Here is a 21,063-nt window from a genome sequence, read left to right as displayed (position 1 = left end):
TAAGACTTTAAGATTAGATAACTGAAACAAGTGCAGAAAATGTTCGATTCTTTCTCACCTTTACACTGGCCTGGCCTCTTAAGGGGTTAAAAAACAGTTCTAATTTTAAAAAATCAAACCGAGAAAACAAGCATATACAAAAGTGGCAACAAATCTGATCGATAAAGACCTTCCCTTTACTTGCAAGAGAATCTATTCCTAATGAATGGTTATCGAGCAAAAGCAAACTGATTGAATACTGGCTGTAAGATTCCATTACGTCAATCCCAAAAGAAGAAAAACAAGCGGCATGGTCGAAAGGTGGCGAGAAATAAGTACGGAAGCTTTATTTCGCAAGCGTGACTCGCACCCCGTCTTTCTGGACCTGATACGAAAAAAGTCTCGGGAATCGATCGTTGTCGCTCCTCTCGTCATCGGGCAGCTCGTACACGGAGCACTCCCCTTTAAGACGTTGGCGCCTCGTTTAAAGAGAGACGAGCGAGAGGAACCGAGGAAACGAACGAGAAAAAGAGAGACAGGGCGGTCGATAAGGGATGAAGTAACGAGTGCAATAATAGGAGAAAGGTGATCGAAGTACAGTAGAGCCTCCCGTATCCGAAATAATAGGTGGACATAAATGTTCTGATAAAGAAACATTCGGATAATAGAAGAGAATCACTTTTCTGATGAACTTCATTTATACAGGGTCTCTCAGGTTGAGTGGTACAACCAAGCAGCAGGTGATTCTATAAGAAAAAATGAATCGAAAGGAAAAAATAAATTTTTTTGTTTGAGGTTTCGTTTTCGAGAAAATTGAGTTTGAATATTCATCTAAAACGCGTGTATTCGTGCTGGAAATAAGTAGAAACGGAATACAATGAACAGACTCGTTAGGCAAGTCCTATTCTATTCCTATTCAAGCTCGATTATCTCGAAAACGAAGCATGGCCTGAACAAATTTTAATGTTCTTTTCGACTTATTTCTTCTTGTAAAATCACATCTTGCACGGTTATACTACCCGACCGGAGGCACCCTATATAAACAGAGATCAAGGAAATCGAGAGCTTGTTTAAATATTTCTGAATCCCGCGTCTTTTTTTTGGCTGCTGAATTACATACATGTTTCAATATAAGTAACTGCGTAGAATTCGATCGAACCGAAGGAAATATGCATTGTATGTAAACACTACAGTGATACAACATGGGAAGTCATCTGTTGGTGAGAGATACTCTGCTCGAATAAGAGAATGTTTGGTTAATATAATTTCGAATATAAGGGTCCTCGGATGATGGGTATTCGGATACGGGAGGCTGGAGTGTATTAGATCGTACAGCATAAAATTGCCGATATTTGAATAGTTAACAAACAAGCACTATTAATTATTGTAGTCTGGAGTGTCATTTTTCTAGGCTGTTCTTGGGATACTTTTTACGAAGAAACTATAAGACTTTTTGGTATCAGCCTGTTGCACACATATTTATTTCTGTTTTAAAAATATTCACCATTTTTGTTATGTGAAAATAATAAAAATTGATTCAATTTAAGAATTATTTGGTACGTTCACTTAAAAAGGAAGTGTCCGCTGATGGCTGATACGATTTTAACCATTCTGTTTATTTCAAATGGAAAAAATCAAAGGAATTCTTTGTTAGCATGTGTTTGGTTATGATGTAAACTATCATGAGAAAAAATATAAAAAATTTCAGAAATGGCATTTTAAAGTTTGAATATCGATTTCTTTATGTTTTGTGGGTTAGGTAATGCTGGTTCATGCGATAATGGTGTACAGCAAATGTGAAGTGAAACAGTCAATTATAACTTGAGATGTGTCAACCATTTAAAAAAATACGGTTTTAAGAAGAACGCATTTAAAGCTTTGTATATTACACGCTGCAGGGTGTGTGCCATTTTTAAAACATCTATAACTTCCTTAATTCTACGAACTCGAGGAAATCCTTCTATACGCTTAGTACATTCGAAAACCAAAACATTCAGAGAATGTAACAAAAACATTATGTTTTTTAAAAGGTCGAAAACAGAATACCCTCTTAAGGTGCGTATGCATCAGGAAACAGTTAATGAATACGGTTCACAAACAATGCTTGTAAGGAGTTCGTAAACTTTATACAGCAACTGCACGATCTTTGCACAAACACTGCTTGTAACAAACTCACGACCAGGTACTACGAAAACTAAATACTCTGTCCACACAAGTTTTTCGAGGAATCAGGTCGTTGGTTGTTCGCTGTGCACTGGCGACTAATTAAAAATCAGAACATTTAAATAAACAACGATGAGATTAATTTAAAAGTAATCATTGATATAATCGTGGATAAGTTTAATAGAAAGTTATTAGTACGCAAGATCACTTATTAGCTTGTGCTAATTTCACGGTAACATATTTCCTAACGCAGGGGAAGAAACATCCTAAACGACGCTGGTGGCAGAGAAAATTATTTCTAAACCGTCAAAGATATAAGATCAATGTCCCTATTTCTTATCATGTAAAAGTTCTGCTATCGCAGAAATTGATTTGTATGCAACAATTGACAATAGAACTTATTAGATACGAAATTTAAATCTCCCTCTATAATTAAATTTAAATAAAAGTATTTTTAAAAACATTTTAACTGAATAATAGTTAATTTAATATAAAGTACAAAATGTCCCTATTTCTGCTCAGTGAAAATGAAAATGCTCGCATTTCTGCTCACGAGATTGTCCCTATTTCTGCTCAGCGAAAATGGAAGTGCCAAAACCAAACTTTGGCGAACAATATTAATGATTCCGTAAGTTTCTTTTAGTAAAAACACAGTGTCCACGTGTTACTCATGATCGCAACGGAACGGCTTAAATCACGTTTCTATACGGCGAACAAACATATTAAATTTATTTTTATTAAAATGGTGCCCTCTATTGAACCGCGGGCTATAGCATTTTGTACGGAAATACTGAACTAATTTAAATAATTTTTTGTATAACTAATTTATTATTTAACTTTTCGTATTAAATAAAAAATATACGTACTGAACAGAAATCGGGACGTGATTAGAAGTAGGGACATTGACCTTAGTGGTACAGAATATCTACGAGGAGAATCATTTAAATTGATACCTTCGAATATGCGTGAAACCGTTGATGATGTCAAAAAATGTTTCAAACAAAAGTTGAAAAGTTTTAATAAGGTGAAATATTTTGATGTGAGTAGAGTTCTCGTGGTTGGCCGCGTATAGTATGAAGGTCGAATTTTTTAAACAGTTTCATATTTTTTAACGAAGTTTCGATGCTAGTCATCATTTTATCTAAAAAAGTATTGAGCCATTGATGCCAGAAAACCATAAGTTTAAGAGATATTTTAATTGCAAATAGAAATTGCACGCGTCACTAAGAGCGATATCTAATATTTTATTGTAAACATCAACCTTATGAAAATAACTATCATTGTATTACTAGTATCACTCCGAATTTTTGAAATTACAAAACTCTCTAACCTCACGATTTTTCGTCATAAATAGCTTAATACTTTTGTATATGTGATTATAAGCTGCATCGACTAATGCATTAAAAAAATATATGATTCTATTTAATACAGCAAATTTGACTTTCATATGTCCTCTACGTGTCCATCTACAAAGAAACTACTGAGATCAAATTATTTCCTCCTCGTAACCATTCAATTTTTATTTGAAACATTTTTTGGTATCATCAACGGTTTCGCAGATATTTGGAGAGATCGGTTTAAATGACATTCCATACATAAGACAAAAACAGTTTAATCACTATTCGCAAGGGCTTTAGTGGAGACGCTTCAGATAACTATAAATTCAGAACAATATTTCTAACCCACACTGAAATCTCTTGTAAATATTTCACGTGAAATGTTTAGCCTGTGATTTAGCATTAATTTACAGTCTGGGTTTCTAGTGACCCATGTTCATAATCCAAGGGTTAATAAACTTACATATATCGCCTGCTGTGTCCTTTAGAAGTTATAACAGTATGATGCTAGATTAGTATCGTGTTTTTGTTATAATTTTCTTGTTATGAATTTTTTATTTTTCTGGGTATAAGTTTAAATTGTGTTCAACAAAAGTGAATTCATTAGGTTATGAAATCTTCCGTCTTTGGCCGTATTCATTGAATCTTGCCACAATAGAATATCATATTTTCTGCCGTCTGGAGTATTTTTTTTACAAATGAAAGGTATTCTAACCAAGAAACAATAATTATCCTCTCCCTGGTAATGCTGTTGTTTTATTTTTATGATTCGCTAAGAACCTACACATATACAACAGGTGATATCAACGTAAGGTACATTCATCCAACCGGAACTGTTAATTAGGAGATATACCTTAATTAAACAGCTCATTTAAGTTTCTGCATTTGGGCATTGGGAGTTTGTGTACAATGCTTGCGGACTAATGTTAATGCTGAATTGCAAATTTAAGTCAGACTCGGAAGACGTGGAATTCTATTTTGCCCATGGCTGCTGGTGAAATTCTTTAAGAGAATAACAATTAGACCTCAGAATTTAAGTATTTAGAACACGCATGAATATTTAAGATACAGTGGAACAAATTTCTAATAAAATTCAATAGATTGTTATTCCAATTTGAACGTAATAAAGCACTCAAAAGTGTAAAAAAATATTTATTAAATTCTCGTCTGAAACTTCTTCTTATAAAATTCTCGTAAAAAATAAGCATACAACAAAGAAAACAATAAGGGGAGAATAAAACAAAATAGAAAAAGGAAATGAAGAATACATGATCATGCATATCAAAATTAGTGTATTCAAATGAGAGATATACCAAATTTTTGGCTATGAAATTACAAGTTTTTAAGTAACGAATAAATGTTAAAGACTGTCTGTCCAATATTTCATGAATCAAATTACAAATTTCAATTATGAAAGACGATGTAACTTTAATTTGAGCGAATAAAAGTTGTCCCCAATAATTGTTCAAACAAGCAGATTTAAATAGTGAATAATACCTTATACGCTATCTTTAATCGTCATCTTTGATTCAAGTAATACGTACATATATTGCTCATGTTCGATTTAAGCCCAACATAAATGACTCGCATTCAATCATTGTCGCATAACTAGTTAGTGTGATCGTATTATATCTTACATATAGTATGTTTTAAATTTTTAGAAATATAATAAAAAAAATAAAGCTAAATCGTATTTTCAGAATATTTGTTATTGTCCCATATCATTTAAATAATTACTGTACATGTGAACGAAGTTGTGCAAACTTTGAAATGTAATACTTTTTAATAAGAACACCGTTCTTTTCAAGAATATCCCAAATACTACCTCATAATATGAAAGCCACGTTTCTGAAGCGTTTCAGCTTCTGGGGGGATTTCAGGCAAATAATTCAATCGCCTGTCTTTCGACGTTGTATTTTTAATTCTAAAAGGTAAAAGTATTACCCGCTTTCTGAGGTGGGTGGATGCCACGATAAAGGCACAAAAGGCGAAATTAAGATGCCGAAATCCTTTGTCTCGTAAATGAATCGAATAAGCGCTTGCTTGCAAACCTGTTCATGCTTTCTTGAGTCTCTGGTTTCATTAAATCAGTTTCTATACAACATTAATAAACATTCAAATCGGAGTACATTAATACCAATGTTTTACATGGAGTATTTTTAATTTTTCTCTTTTTAGAATACAATATAAGAGCAGTACCTATTTAATATCAGGGATAAAATTCATCTAGTATAATTTAGTAACTATGAGGTGTTCCAATAAGTGCTCCATTATTTTTTTGAACCTCTCTGTTCGTTTCGAAATCATTCAATCATCATTCAATCACCTATCCTACTTTAATAATATTCGCTATTTGTTCCCATCATCCTCGGCCATTATGATTAAATAGAAGTTTGGAAATATCCTCTGAATGTAAAATGCATTGTCACCATATTGGAACTATAGTGAATTATTTATTGTTCCCCTACTAACTTTTTTCTACTCCTAAATACAAGTGAATTTCTATATTCTTATTGTATGTTTAAACATTTTCTCGATAATTACAGCCTTTACCGAGTATGTATAATTTAAAAACATTGTATGATATTTACTTTTTTTCTCCGTTATTTATGGTCGCACCAATCACTAGATTATGTTATTATGATATGATTTATATAATTCATTACTGCTTGAATTGATTTTATATATTTTAAATGATCTTTGATGGTGGGCTTGATGTTGAATTATTGTCTAAAGCACTTTCTTCACTAGAGGATGATGTGGTCTGTTTTTAGTTTGATGTTGAACAGGTCACAGGATGGGGAATCTTCTTTGCTAATGAGATATTGATGAGTAATATACTTTATACAGGGTGTTTCAAATTGTTCGTGCCAAACATCAGGAGTATGTAGTACTCACCAAAAGAAGTAAAAAGAGTTTCAATAAACATAGGACCAAACATCATTAGTTTCAACTTATAAAACTTTTAATTAGTGAAGTATTATCTATTTATATCTACATTACTCTACAGCATATGTTCGATACGAACTCCAAAATACTAAAGTTACAAAGTACATTTTTCTGTTACTGTGACTGATGCAATCGGTATAACTACGTAGTATATTTTGCTTAACTTAACGATATTCTCGATAAATTGTAGATAGATAAGCAATAAAGATTCCTATGATAGTACAGCCTCACAGTTAAAAATGTTTTCTAACTTCGAAACTAACGATATTTGGACCTACGTTTATTAAGAGTTTTTTACTTCTTCTGACGAGTACCACAGGTCCTAAAGTTTGGCACCAACTTTCTAAGACATCCAGTATGTATTTCATAACAGTGTTATATAGTCAGTATATATCATATGCGTCAGTATTAATATTATTAGCGTTAAATGATCTCTAGATTCTATCTCATCTCATAAAAGCCTCTCTTTTTCATTGGTACTACGAACTTTGCCGCACCCTGTATACATGGTGCTGTGAAATTAGTGATACTGCACAAACAGTTCGAAGTCTATTTGAAAAAGTAAGCTCCACATGCAGAATACAATTTTGTGTTAGGAAACTCGGTTTTGAAAAAAATTGAGCCTGGATATTGGTCAGACATGTGACTCCTGGGGGACAGTTTTGGTATAAATGGACATTCGAGAAGTAGTACGCCGAAGAGGAAACTTGCTACTACTATACATATACCACCCTATATGGGCGCAAGAAGCGTTTCCCGTACCTCGTGGTAACCCTGGAGCGTCAAAAAGTATACTTGAGTTCACGTGTAGCTGGCAAGTATTCAAATTCGATTTTCTCGAGGACGACGTCCTTTATAGAAGAAATTTATTCTGCATTATCAACTTACTTCCTTTCATATGAGATCGAATTTGAATACGTAGTATCAGTTACGAAACACTCAGTGTCTTTCCGTCTTCGAAATTAATTAAATTTATAATAATATATTTTTAACATTTTTTGGTAAATAGTGAATCATATAAAGTTGATAGAACGCAAAATTTATTACAAATTAACTAAGGTCTGTAGAGCAGTAACTTGTTTAAACGTATTCCATTAAATTGGCACATATGGTACATTATTAGCGTCGATTGACTTTGTAGGAATTATTTCCCATTACAATGATGTAGATAGAGATTATTTTGTATATAGTGCTTGCCAAAAGCAAATCGTGTGACTAATTTTTTGTAGTTTCGAAGTAACATTTACAATTACAATTACTAAAATTCTTAATTTTGAACACTTGCAATTTATTTATTAACAGAAAAATTTCTATTCCCTTCGATTTACAGGGTAATTTAGAACTTTTGGCCGATAGTTTATGTACATAAGGGAAATAGAATGGAAGAGTCGAACACTTTTGAAGAAAACATTTAGAAAATAGTAACTATTTTCAACCATTTACATAATTTAAAATACTTCACTGGAATGTAAGTGTTACAAAATTGTGTGTAAAATTTCACGAAGTATTACAGTATTTTTCAGTTTTAGACCCAAAAATATTATAACAAGACACTTTGGGAAATTTCTTCAACACGCGCTAATGATTGAACACTTTCTTCGATCCACGTTTAATACTTGTCAATTATTATTTCGTAAATAAACGAACATAAACATCGATTTTATCTTCTATAAGGTATTAAGTATTAGGTAGTTTCCTAGGTATTTGATTAGGTAATCTGCACTAAGGTATTAGGTATTTTATCTTCTATGATGTATTATGATAATAGAGGTTGGGATATTTCTTCAACACCTGCTGGCGTTTGAACACTTCCTTCAATCTCTATTTAAGTTCTATCAATTTATATTTTGTAGATATACAAACATAAATACCCGTTTTGTTCTCTCTCCTTTATTATCACCGATTAATATTTCACACATGACGTATACTTATTTTGCATTACAATTATTTAGTTCATTTGATCAAATACTTTTTGTCAGGAGTATATATACACTGAACTTATAGTACTGATACACTGAACACATTACCTACTAAACTCATAAACAACCATGCATAATTCGTAAGATAAATGAATTCGTGAGTTACATTTGACCTATTTATATGCCAAAGTGATAAACTCGGGAAAAATTAAAAAAATTTGAAATGTCGAAATATGAAAAGTTAAACACCAATAAAATGGTTTGGTACTAAAATTTGAAAACGTCCTTAAGTATACTTAATCACTTTGGCTTGTGAACGGTTCATTTCACATATAAACACACTAACTTCCTAAATCCGTAAACACATACTAGAAAAGCCAAAAAATGATTCACCGACGTGCACATTTTACGCTTATCGAAAGTTCGTCCCAAATTTTTATAAATCAGTCATCTTACATTCACAATTCATAATTAATGAAATTCATAAACGATTCATAATTAATAAACAATTAATAACCCACACATCTTACATTCAAAAAGCACACCAGGCAGAAATTTCCATCTTTCAGTGCCGTAATCCCCCAGAAGGTTCTTAGAAAATTACGAGAAACCTGCACGCTCCATAATTCCGCGAAAAAAAAAACAAAACAATCACCACCACCAGCAGCTAAGCAGCGAACAACCAGCCGATTCCCAAGGAAACGGTGAGGGACTGCCGCAAAACCCAGAAAACGGAATTCTCAGCGCCACGGGTTCCGTGTGGGTCCGACTGTGTGTGCCTTCGGCGGAGAGAGCCGGAAAAATACAGAGATAATCAGGAACGCGGAAGACCCCGGGAAAAAAAATCGGTGCTCCCGCGCGTATAACCCGAAAAACAACGGCCCCTTTTAAGCCTTCGGCATGTGCGGACCGTTGTGTCGTAGTCGTCGTCGTAGGGGGCTACCCTTACGCATACGCACTCGAGGCTCTGCGCGCGCCTCTGTTTCCCCACCCTTACGGCGTTGGCCCCCACACCACCACCCCCTCGCAGTCACCGTCTTCCGACGGAATCGGCGACTTGGTTCGAGGTCAGTTCGGTACGCGCACGAGTCGAGGCGGTCCGGAGCCCTTTTCGTCCTAACACAAATCGGGGCACATCCGAGGTTCGCGTTACACGACAAAAAACGGGGCAACGATGACCTTCTGGTCGTCTCGGATAGTGGCACGGTGAGAATCAACCGGTAGAGCACCGGGTTTCTCTGCGAGATCACACCGGGGACATAGTCGGTTTTTGTGAATTCGGCTCGTGTGCACCGGAGACTGGACCCGGCTACATCGAGAAGACACCCCGCCAAAGGCGGAACATTAGTGTCCATTGTGTGCTAGTGCACTTCGACCCACCGCCATCGTTGCCGCGAGTCATCGACATGGAGGATACGGAAGCGGAATAGTGTCGTTGAGATGCCGCGAAGGAGTCCTGAGACATGAAGAGAGCGCGACCGAGGGTAAGTAGGCTTCATTGTCCCTTCTGACGGTACCTTCTGCGTCCTCCTGAGTGAAACGCCTGCCCCAGGGGAGACTGACTCCGTAGACTTTGGCTAGGAAGTAGCTTCCTTTCGTGGACTAATTATATTCCCAGTGTTTTTACCATTAATTACTCGACGACGACGTCGACAGTGCGCTCGTTTGATATGGTTCTCCAGCAGAGGGTGGGATCTCGGTGTTTCTGTCCTCGTGTAATGGGTCTCCTTTTGATTCCGTCCTGACTCTATTATGTTAGGAACACGATGATTAACATGATTTTTCATGATACTTCTCGCGTATTCTCGAGTCAGAACATCGTCAGAATTTTCATTCTGGTCTAGTAACCAAAGAGCTACTCGAAGAGAATCTCGTACCGGCGATAGACTGTGTTTAGTACCTGCCTCTTCCTCGCCATTACTTTCTCGACCCGTCGAGCAGGTACTTAGCAGCGCCTTTAAGACTCCGCGATAGAAGTTAGTTCCGCGACGACTATCCCTATCCATATCAATCTTCCCGTGAACCACCGGTTCGATGCACTCGCACCGGCTTGCGACCCCGCTTTTCCCTACCTACGATTGTACCCTCCTTCCGGCGGCCGCTGTTCGCATAAAGTATTTTCGTTCATTGATTTATCGGAATCACCAGTTTCTCGCTCAATTGCCGTCGTTCTCCTTGCCCGCCCTCGTCGAGACTTTTTCGTCCGATTCGTCGCTGCGCTCCCGGTCTTCTCCCCAAACATTTCTTCTTCCTTTTCTTCCAGTCCCGTGTTGCCCCTAGTTCGCCCGTCCTTTTTTTTTTCTTTCCCCGGGCGTTCTTTCTGTAGAAGGAATCGTGGCCGGGAATGTCGTTGGGCGTACCGACTGCTTATCGGCGTTTCGTGCACGCAGACTATCGATTCCCGCGTCACAAGGGGCCGACTGCTACTGCCGCCGCTCAGGCTTACTTGTAAACCGGGCTGGTAGGGAACGCTCGTCGGGGCTCTCGTGACAGCACGCGCCTTGTCTTCGCGTACGCGCGCACTGTCATGGTGGTCAACAACCTTCTCGAATGATGTCAACCATCCCCCGGTTGCCCCAGCCCACGGAGTCGCTTTCGTAGCCGCAGAGGGAAAGGGGCTGCCGCGGACGGGAGCAAGGGAGGGGGGCCTTGGCTGGCACGAGCAACACTGGTTCGCGAGCACGCCGTGATTTTGGTTATCGATGTTGGATAGTTTGGACGTCAGTAACCCGCTTTTCGGGCACGTTTCGGCGAAATTCTTGCCGGCTGCGGCGATCCAAGTTTCGAAGGTTCGGGAATTTGGCGGTTAGTACATGGAGTGATCGTGTAATAAGGAACGTCGATGGTCTTGCTTCTGGTATTAGCCGAGATTGCGAGAATCTTTCTGGACACGTGACGAAATGAAAATACAGTGGAACGCCGATTATTACGAAGTAATAGGAAGACTAACCAGTTATGATAGACGGTTCCTTGAATAATTATACCGGGAGAGTTACAGTTTAATACCAGTCATAAAACGATTAGAAATAAAGTGATTTTAGGGGATGGAAGTTCATTGCATGGAAGTTCGCTTAATAACACAAATATGCATCTGAACGGCACCTGACGACGTCTTCAGCTTTTATCATTATTTTCTTCAACAGGAATTGATGAAATAATGTCATCTTTGTCTACATTTTTACATCTTGAATTATTTATACTTTTACCTATTTCGAATCCAGTATAGAAGGTGATTCTGACAACTGGGCCAGGCTATAGCTGTGTTCCAAGTGGAGATACAAAGAAATCGTAGAAGAAAATTTTACACTATTTAACAAGCTCTATAATCATACTATGCAGATTTTTTTCACAAGTGCATCGGTATGCACAATTGCATTTTTTTAGGTAGAGAACTACGGTTTTTTGCATAATTTGATTCCTCGTGTCATTCTATATATAAAAAGCATAAATAAAGTTATTGAAAACACAGTACTTTACGAGATATGACACTTTCTACACAATGATTGATCACACGTTGATACATCACGCCAATATCGTAATTACTAGACTACGGATGTTTATCCAAATCTGGAATATTTGGGAGTTAATTTACACGATCTGGTGTCAAACCATGATCTCTGTGCTAATTTACTATTCTACCAGGTTCCCAGGAGAATAAAAATTCTGGGAAGTTTATGAAACTCTTATGTATAGTGGGTTCTAGAGAATCGTGTGTGCTATAAATGCATAAAATCCGCAGTCTAGTAATTAGTGATGAATGCACCTCTATTAATAATGGGATGTTTACTCGGCATAATGGGGACGTCTGGTCCACAGAAACTCCATATCTTAGAAGAAGTACAGAACAATCTGTTAGGTGCAGCATTAATATGTGGTGCGGATTTCTTAATACGTGCCTGGTCGGTCCGTATTTCTTCCCCGATAATACATTAAACCGTGAACGATATCGACATTTTTTAGAAGTTACATTGCCCAACCTGCTCGATGATGTTCCACTAGAATTGCGGTACAATTTAAAATACTGTTAACACAAGATAAAGCACCGGTCGATAATGCTCGCACTATAACAAGATATTTAGCAGAAACTTATGGAAAAAAATGGATTCACACTGTCAGTCTAACGCTTTGACCACCACGTTCCCTTGATTTGGGGGTATTTTTGATTTCTTTTTTGCTCGATATTCTAACAAAAGTAAGTATATTCACTATCTATTGTTCCATTAAATGATTTGAAAGAATTAATGGAAAGTAATTGTTTTAATGTGAATAATCAACAATACAATAAAAAATGTAAAGAAACGTATTACAAAAATGTTAGGATGATGTTGCAAGAAAAATTCGAATAGTGATGAAACGTTTACATACTTGCCCTGAGTTTTCGAAAAATTGAAATATCTTCTCCAGTATTATGTTTTCAATGGCCATACCTACCTTATACGCAGAATAACACGGGGGTCAATTTGTGCAAAAAAATCGTAGCGTTCTGTTTAGAAAGAAAATGCAATTACATTTTTCATATGCACCGATGTACTTGTGAGAAAGATCATACATTCAAGTTATAGAACCTGTGAAACCGTGCAAAATTGTCTTCTACAATTTTTTTCTAATCTCACTTCAAACAAAGCTATATCTAGGCCCAGTTCCCAAAAATGACTCTGTAGTGCATTGTATTTCCTTCGCTCTGTATTGTATTATCAATTAAAGCGAGAGATAATCTACATTAAACTCATTTAAGAACAATAGACAATCTGTTTTCCTACATTTCTCTTTAAATTAATTCTTTCGTAAAACACATGTAGCTCGTTCTGTGTGCCAATAATCGGTATTTGGGATAATGGATATTTATGATATTTGATATTCAAATAGTCGTCGTTCTACTGTAGAAAGACTTTGTATAATTATCACTACTTTGTAAATGTTTATGCAAATACACATTTTTCACAGAGAGTATGCATCAAGAATGGACATCACATAAAAATTCCCTCTCCTCTTCTACGAGTTTATTGACCTCGGATGAACTTGAAAACTTTGGGAAACTTTGTCGTAATGTTTACTTTGTTTTATTTTATATATTCACATATATTATAAATACATAAACATCTAGTGTAATTATTTCTGCTGAGGATTCAGGTGTAAGTCATGCTCCATTGGAGAAATTATCACAATGTTTCTGAAGCATTGTTGTTAATTCTAATAGAAGTCGAACGACACGCTAATACTGTATAATGGTGGAATAATGTATCCAATAGAACACGATTTACATCGTGAAGCGTCAAGAATGATAATTGGACTACGAATGTTTATGTAAATATGGAATTTCATAAGCTAATTTACAAAAACTAATAAATATTCATTTGATAAAATAGAAGCCTGTCTAAACTTTAGTAAATATTTTTACGCGCTAACGTTTAAGTAATTGTATATATTATTAGATTAGTGGGAAATAAGTAATCGATCACTAGTAATGTCTTAAATTGACACTAATGTTGTTTACTATGATTCTCTTCAATCACTTCTCGATTCCAGATAAAACCATATAATGGTTAAAATTTTCTTTTCATTTCAAATTAACGTCGTCGGTTTCGATTTTAGTATTGACAATCCTATTTTTTAAGTTCCTTAAATGAATAAAATTTACTCATCAAGGGTGTAACAATTCCATGTTGTAGAATTGAACATCCATAACTAACTCCTTGCCTTCCGATTTTTTTTGCAAGAAATCTCATCAATGTTTAAACAGTACTTTATATAGTACGTAAAATAGTACTTTATACCGTATTATGCTAAATGAATAATATTAATATTTACTAAATTCAGTTCGAGATCTTCATCATGAGTCTGATTCGATATTATAAGGAAAGGGATTAATCAGTATTTCATTATGAATGTAAGATTAATAATATTGACTCACAACAAGAATTTATCGTAATAAAATGCCTGTTAAATTTTGTTACGTAAAGATATAATAATTCCACGCAGTGTGCAAAAATTGATCAAAATGCTGTTCACTATGATTCTCTTTATTTACGAACCAATCTTATCATACTGTCGCTAATTAAGTACAGATTCTCACCTTGGACATCCTCTAAAAATAAATCAAGAATGTTTACACATTCTGTAATCATATCAGGAGCAACAGTAATTTTAACATGTACGAACGGCTATTTATTTCCCAGAAACCCAATATATGTCAGCGCATATAACACGCAGTCTAATTGTAAGTGTAGATATTGGACTATGGAAGCATTAAATCTTAAATACATAATTTTTTGTTGCAAATAAACCTTCCAGCACACATAAACTGATCACTCACAATCTCTTAAAATGTTGTTCTTTGCTGAAATTATACACTTTCAAGACTTTACCGTAAATCCTCTTACAAGATGTTCTGAATACTTTTAAATATTAGTATTCATGGTACATCAGAGAAGATGATTTTCGAAAATTTTTGTACAGTTCATAACTTCGTGTAATATAACGTTTATTTACTACCATTTGTACAAATAAGAACAAAACTAATTAGACATCTTACAAAAGTGACCTTCTTTATGGGGCGTACGAAGACTTTCGTGAGTGACTAGTTCTAAAATGCGGGAAGAAATTTGTTCAGGTCCAGAATTAATCTTAATACAGCTGATATTGAAAATTTGTCAAGTATGGGTGGAAATGAATATGAACTATTTAATCTATGTTTATTAAACATTCATCATTTGTATCAACGCTTATAGATATGGATAAAGTAGAATATTACTTAGTTTTCTATAGTAGTATTATCTTTTTGTATAAGATAGAGAAATCGATAAAAAATAAGTTCCGTTTTACTGTCACTAATTGCGGGGTCCAGTGCAAAAGGGAGCTATGCCGCATATTAGCGTTGTGGTATATTAAATCTTTTACGGAAAGTAGTGTACATCATAGTATACTGTGATTGTATATGCATACAATCATAATACAGACAGGAATTTTGCCACGCAGTTATAAATTTAGGGATAATATCTAGAAACCAAGATGTGCTTAAATTAGTAGATATCTCATCCTTCAACATTTTATAGCATAGCTCCCTCTTGCATTGCACCCCTCAATTTCTATAAGTACGAAAGAGCACTTCAATTTCATTTTCGAGTAATCAGAAACCCGAACTAAAAAACATTTTCTCTCATTCACCTCAATTATGAAATTAATGAAAACATCCTGAGAATTTTATTTAAATCTGGGACATAGCGTTGCACAGATTTAGTATCAATGGTAAGCGGTAGTGCACTCAACGGTAACATGAAATGTCTTGGTAAAATGGCCTGAACTTCTCCGAAGTGGTGAAAAGCTGCTCCAATGCGACCACGATCCAGCTAGCGGTAGCCATTTCAATTTAAGAATATCTTGACGAGGAAAAAAATTCCTCCAGTATCTCATTCTCCCTATTCTCTAGAAATCGAAACGGAGCTAAAAGGGGGAAGGTGTGATGACGTTGACGCGATTAAACCGAACACGATAGAGAAGCTCGACAGATTCTAACAAGAGGGGCGTCTGACGTTTAGTGATGCGTTCAAAAGTGGCTGGATCGCTGAATTATGTATATGCCGTCAGGAGATTGCGGATGTTTAGGCATTTATAGTGTCCCCTAACCTACAAACCATGAAGATTTTAATAAAATTCAACAGTATTTACATATTACTAATAAGATATTGTAGACGTTAATATATGACAGAACGTAGTATACCATTTTGATTTTCGCAAATAATGCCAAAATTCCAATGATACATAAACATGCTCAGTTTAGTTATCAACAACGGGCTACTCTGCAAAACAGTGTCAATATTATTATTATATATACTGAAGTTATACACACATTGGTTCAAAGGAACATATGTTTACAATTTGAAATAAACCAAACAAATTTATGCATTTAACCCTCCGAGCACGGTCCCTGGGTCACGCGTTCTCGAGAGCGACATGCACACAGTGACAGAGTCAGGAGTAGGGACACGCGGTCTCGAGAGGTACACGCACGCAGTGACGGAGCTGTCGTGTAAATCGCATAGAGACCGATGTTTGTTTACATGCGAACGACCGGGCCAAGAACACCGCAGAAGTATCGACTAATAAATATATTTTGTTTTATAATTCACGAGATTTTTATTCTAGTTAGTATAATAAGAACCACGAAAATCCAAATGTAATGTGGAATCAGCTAATCATTACATTGTATGTATGGTGACGGTGGCTCGAGCTCGAGCTCGAGCAACCGCTACTGCGTAGTAATATCGGTTAGGGTCTCGAGCTCGAGCCATACTGGCACTGTGTTAGTACAATGTCGGTGAGAGCTTCGAGTTCGAGCCTCGCTGTTGCTGTGTGGTAGTAGAATATCCGTGTGGGGTCAGAAATGACATAGGGACCGGTGACCATGTTTCCGTGCTCGGAGGGTTAAGGAGCATCAGGATATTCCCATAGGAATCTTCTTATTTAACCAATTGTTTAAGGTTTTTGTTACTTTGACATGGATAGTCCGCCATTGATTAGCTTACATGTACAGTACGTTGTATTCTAATGATGACATGAGGTAAAAGAAATGCTGGTTGCTATTATAACAGTTCTATAAGAATTCTTTCAGTACTCATTTTTTCATGAAATCTAAAATATGCTAACTGATCAAAGTTTGTTACTAATCTTTAATATTTTACGTTATTCTGATAAAAGCATAGACTAATAATTTGTCTGCTATATCAATTATACATGGGTGACACAATTTTCAGTTCAGAACTAGAAGCTGAACTTTCTGATCAAATACGAACAACCAAATTTAAGTAGAACCTGTAAGATCGGAAAAGATTAATAGAATAACTATTGTGTTGATACTGTTATGTTATTAAGAAACCAGTAAATCAATCAGTACATCTAAGATAATTAATATTTATATTCTGTATACAATAATTATATTCCACGTGTAAAAGTAAATCGAAAATATGTAAGAATCTTCATCTTGAAGAAAATCAGACTTGAACATTTGACGATACCCGTGGTTTTGTATACGAGGAAATAATGTGTCTGACTGTGACTTGCAATTCCTACTTACAACTGAATTCGAGTTTACATCACCATCTGTTTTCTATCAACCTCACCACGGCCCACGGCGCAGTGGTTTTAAAACTCGAAGCCGTGATAAGAATTTAAGTTTACTCTAAACAATTAAAGTTAATAAATCGGTGTTCTTGTGTTGTAGATCAATGACTGAATATTTGCCTGAAATATTTTATACGTAATTATTTTATTTTTAACTTCTGGCCACGTGCATTTGGACTTTGAATTTAGTGTTTAACGTAAAAGATTTGTGTTATTCTCTGGAATTCGGAATCGATATAAACCAGGCGTAAGTATTACCGAAATAAAATAGAATCTTTGCATGTGTTTAGACATTTATTGTAGTTTGCTTCCCACCTCTTCCCCATGGAAATTGTTTCTTAATTATATTAACCACTTCGATAACAGGGAAAAAGATTTTCCAGTTTTTGCCACTTTGGGAGATATCACATTTTTGGTAGATTATACCAAGGTTGATAGAAGTATATTTGAAGGCCTCGGTTATTTTTTAAACACTATAGTTAGAAATAATTAATAAGCAATGTAATAATTCACAAAAGTGTTAATGTTGCTGTATCTAAAATATTACATCAAAAATATTACATCTTAGAATTTATGCCATGTTTTTGTTACTTCAAACCACTGGGTAATCCTAACCATTGATTTGTATTCAATTTTTGTGGATACTCGATAATAACATAATGCTGTCCATGATTAAAAACATTCACAGAAGTAGAAATAAGGAGTCATGTACAGACACATGAGCTACATGGTATACGAGTGCACGCGTACCAAATGAATCTCTAAATTCGATACTCCTAAAAAATGAATTTACAGCACTTTTATTCTATTTTTGAAATCGATTTCTGCACGTAGAATTAGCCTTTTCTCAATTATATTACTCACTGAGGAGACCACTTTATATAACGTTATACGTTTCGTACTTATTATTACGAAAAAACACACTCAATTCGAAACACAAATTTCGGAAAAATATTCATTTATACAATTATTATATAACAGTACTATTTAAAAATAGAAAAATAACAAAAATTTAGTTGATAACTGTGTTTCTATAACATATCTCCGTCCGAAACATAGACTATTCAGTTTACATTCAGCCAGTAAACAATTTCTTATACGGAGGTTAAAGAATATCGTCGAAAATAATGATAATTTATAAATTAGTTGTGCTGTGTAATATTTGATTTTCTTTTAGCTTCAACTGAACTACTAAGCTAGAGCTAGAACTATTTGGTAACTGAAGTGTCATATCTTGTCCACGAAAGTCACAAAATAAATGTCAGACGAATAGGCTAAACGCCGATTTCATTTAATCTGTTTTATTCTCATTATTATTCGGTCGACAGAACGGTTAAGATGAAGTTGTTTTACAGTAGAAAGTTCCTATGACATAAAGTCGTTAAGAAGATAGTCCTATATTCTCGATTCCTTTCGATAAAAAGAAAAGAACGAAACAATTTGCAAAACTTTATGGAAGTTCGAAAGTTTTTCGCTTTTCCGACAAATTTGAATTTCTTCAGAAGTGCCGATTCTTTATTAACCTCTTGTTCTTACGACTTGTGACCTTGCAATATAAACTTAACATTTTGAAGTATTTGTAATATATTTTAAATTTAGATACAGTTATGAAATTGTGATAAAAATAGGTTAAACTGAAGCTTTGTGTAATAGTAGTGGAAATGTAAGCATAACATGAGATGTGACTATCGTGACCACCACGCGGTGGAATAATATTTTATCGAATCTCAACTTACGTACATTCAGTCACGAAAATCTACACTTACAAAAAAGACACCTTCTAAATGTTAAATACACAAAAAAATATAAGCGTTTTGATCATTTCATGAACATTAAAACATTCATTAATTAAAACTAGATATATTTTGAAAATATGGCGTTGTTTCTTACATTTGTTCACAAAAACTTACTTTAAATCCATAGTGCATCATCTATAATGCACAAGTATAATTATAATCATAGTCATTCTATAGTTACATATATTCTATGAGCACTAATGAACAAAAGTTTTTTATGCACATTTTAAACGAAAACATAGAGACATTAAATTACAATATTTATTGATTATTTTGTTAGATACTTTTCAGAATTATAGTACGTAAGTATTATGAAATATTTATAGATTAAATATAATCTACATTGCAACTACTTTTAAGCTTGATTTAAATTATATATATTTTGTACTTTTGTACTATTCGCAAATATTTATAATTCGTGTTGTTCTGACATAAACTTCAATTTAAGTTTTAAATTCAATAAGTAGAATAAGAACTTCATACGAAAGAGGTCACATTAATAATGAAGTATTTTCGTTTGAAGGAGATATTGGGCCATGTTTATTTACGAATGAACAAATATTGCTAAAATAATTGCTGCTCTGAAAGAATTTCCCCGCTTTGATCCGTGAATTTTTGTGAGAACCAAGCGTGAACGTAATATTTGTTTTTATACACTCGATTGCTTTTATCGGGTAGTTTCAACGAGCTTTGAGTTTGAGAGTTTTAATAATTCACAATCAGTTGTCGCTACTGGGTGTTCAATAACATAAAGTTTGTACAGGCATTCGGACTATATAATAAATAATGTTAACTACTGTTCACGAATAGATTGAAATGTCTATTCTATTAATAAATTCATAAAAGCAGTAGTCATTTCATCACATACTTTTACATTTCTTATCGAAAACTTTTTGGTAAATAATTTTTATATTTCATCTAAGCAGAGATGTAACATTTTCGAATCACAAACCAAATGCTAATTATGTGGGTGTAATATTTTCCTTTTACGAATATTTCTTCACATAGTAACAATCATTTTTATTTTATTGCGTCTACCAATGAATATTCCAGTACTTCTTTAAATAATAAATAATCATTATATAAATGCAATGCACTATCCTTTGTTTTTATTCGATAAGAATTATCTAGGATGTTGAAGAAAAACGAGTAATGTTATCGAGAACGCCTTGATTTTCAATCCTTTAGATAAAATATTACATTTTGAAATTAATAGTAGATTACTCATTAGTAGAGTGCTTGCAAAACAAAGCAAAATCAAAATTGTAGTAAAATTTAATAACATTTATATATTGTTATAGACCTATTAAAACCCATAGTACATGAAAAACAAATTGTATTTAATTTTATTCTTCACACATCAGTTCACAAAATATTAAATTTGCATGAACATCCACAGTCTGCTCATTAGCCTATATCTAATAACGATATAAGAATCAAATATATTTAGTTGCAAAAACGGGAGTTTTCAAAGTAAAATTTCAAAACGTATTAATGATCATAATACATTTCGCAATATCACTGAATTATTCGCAATAGTCCTGAAATATTCTCCCGTTCTTAAATTCTTCTTTACGTGTCGTCCATTTTCGGATATTTTAAACTCAGTAAAGGTGCGCAGCGATTACTTACATACGTATCCTCAAAACGTTGGAATTTTTTACGACTTAACGCGGGACAAAATTTTCCGGAAATGTCGCTGGCGCAAAAAAAAATTGCACGCCGGTCAAATGTAACCGCGTCAGTCTTCCTAGCGCTAAACGTATCCTTTTTTTTTGTTAATTTATGTGCGCGTCGCGACAC

Source organism: Dufourea novaeangliae, unplaced genomic scaffold (genome assembly GCF_001272555.1).
Source record: "Dufourea novaeangliae isolate 0120121106 unplaced genomic scaffold, ASM127255v1 scaffold193, whole genome shotgun sequence".
In the NCBI taxonomy this organism is placed as follows: Eukaryota; Metazoa; Arthropoda; class Insecta; order Hymenoptera; family Halictidae; genus Dufourea; species Dufourea novaeangliae.
This window is presented reverse-complemented; position numbering follows the sequence as displayed.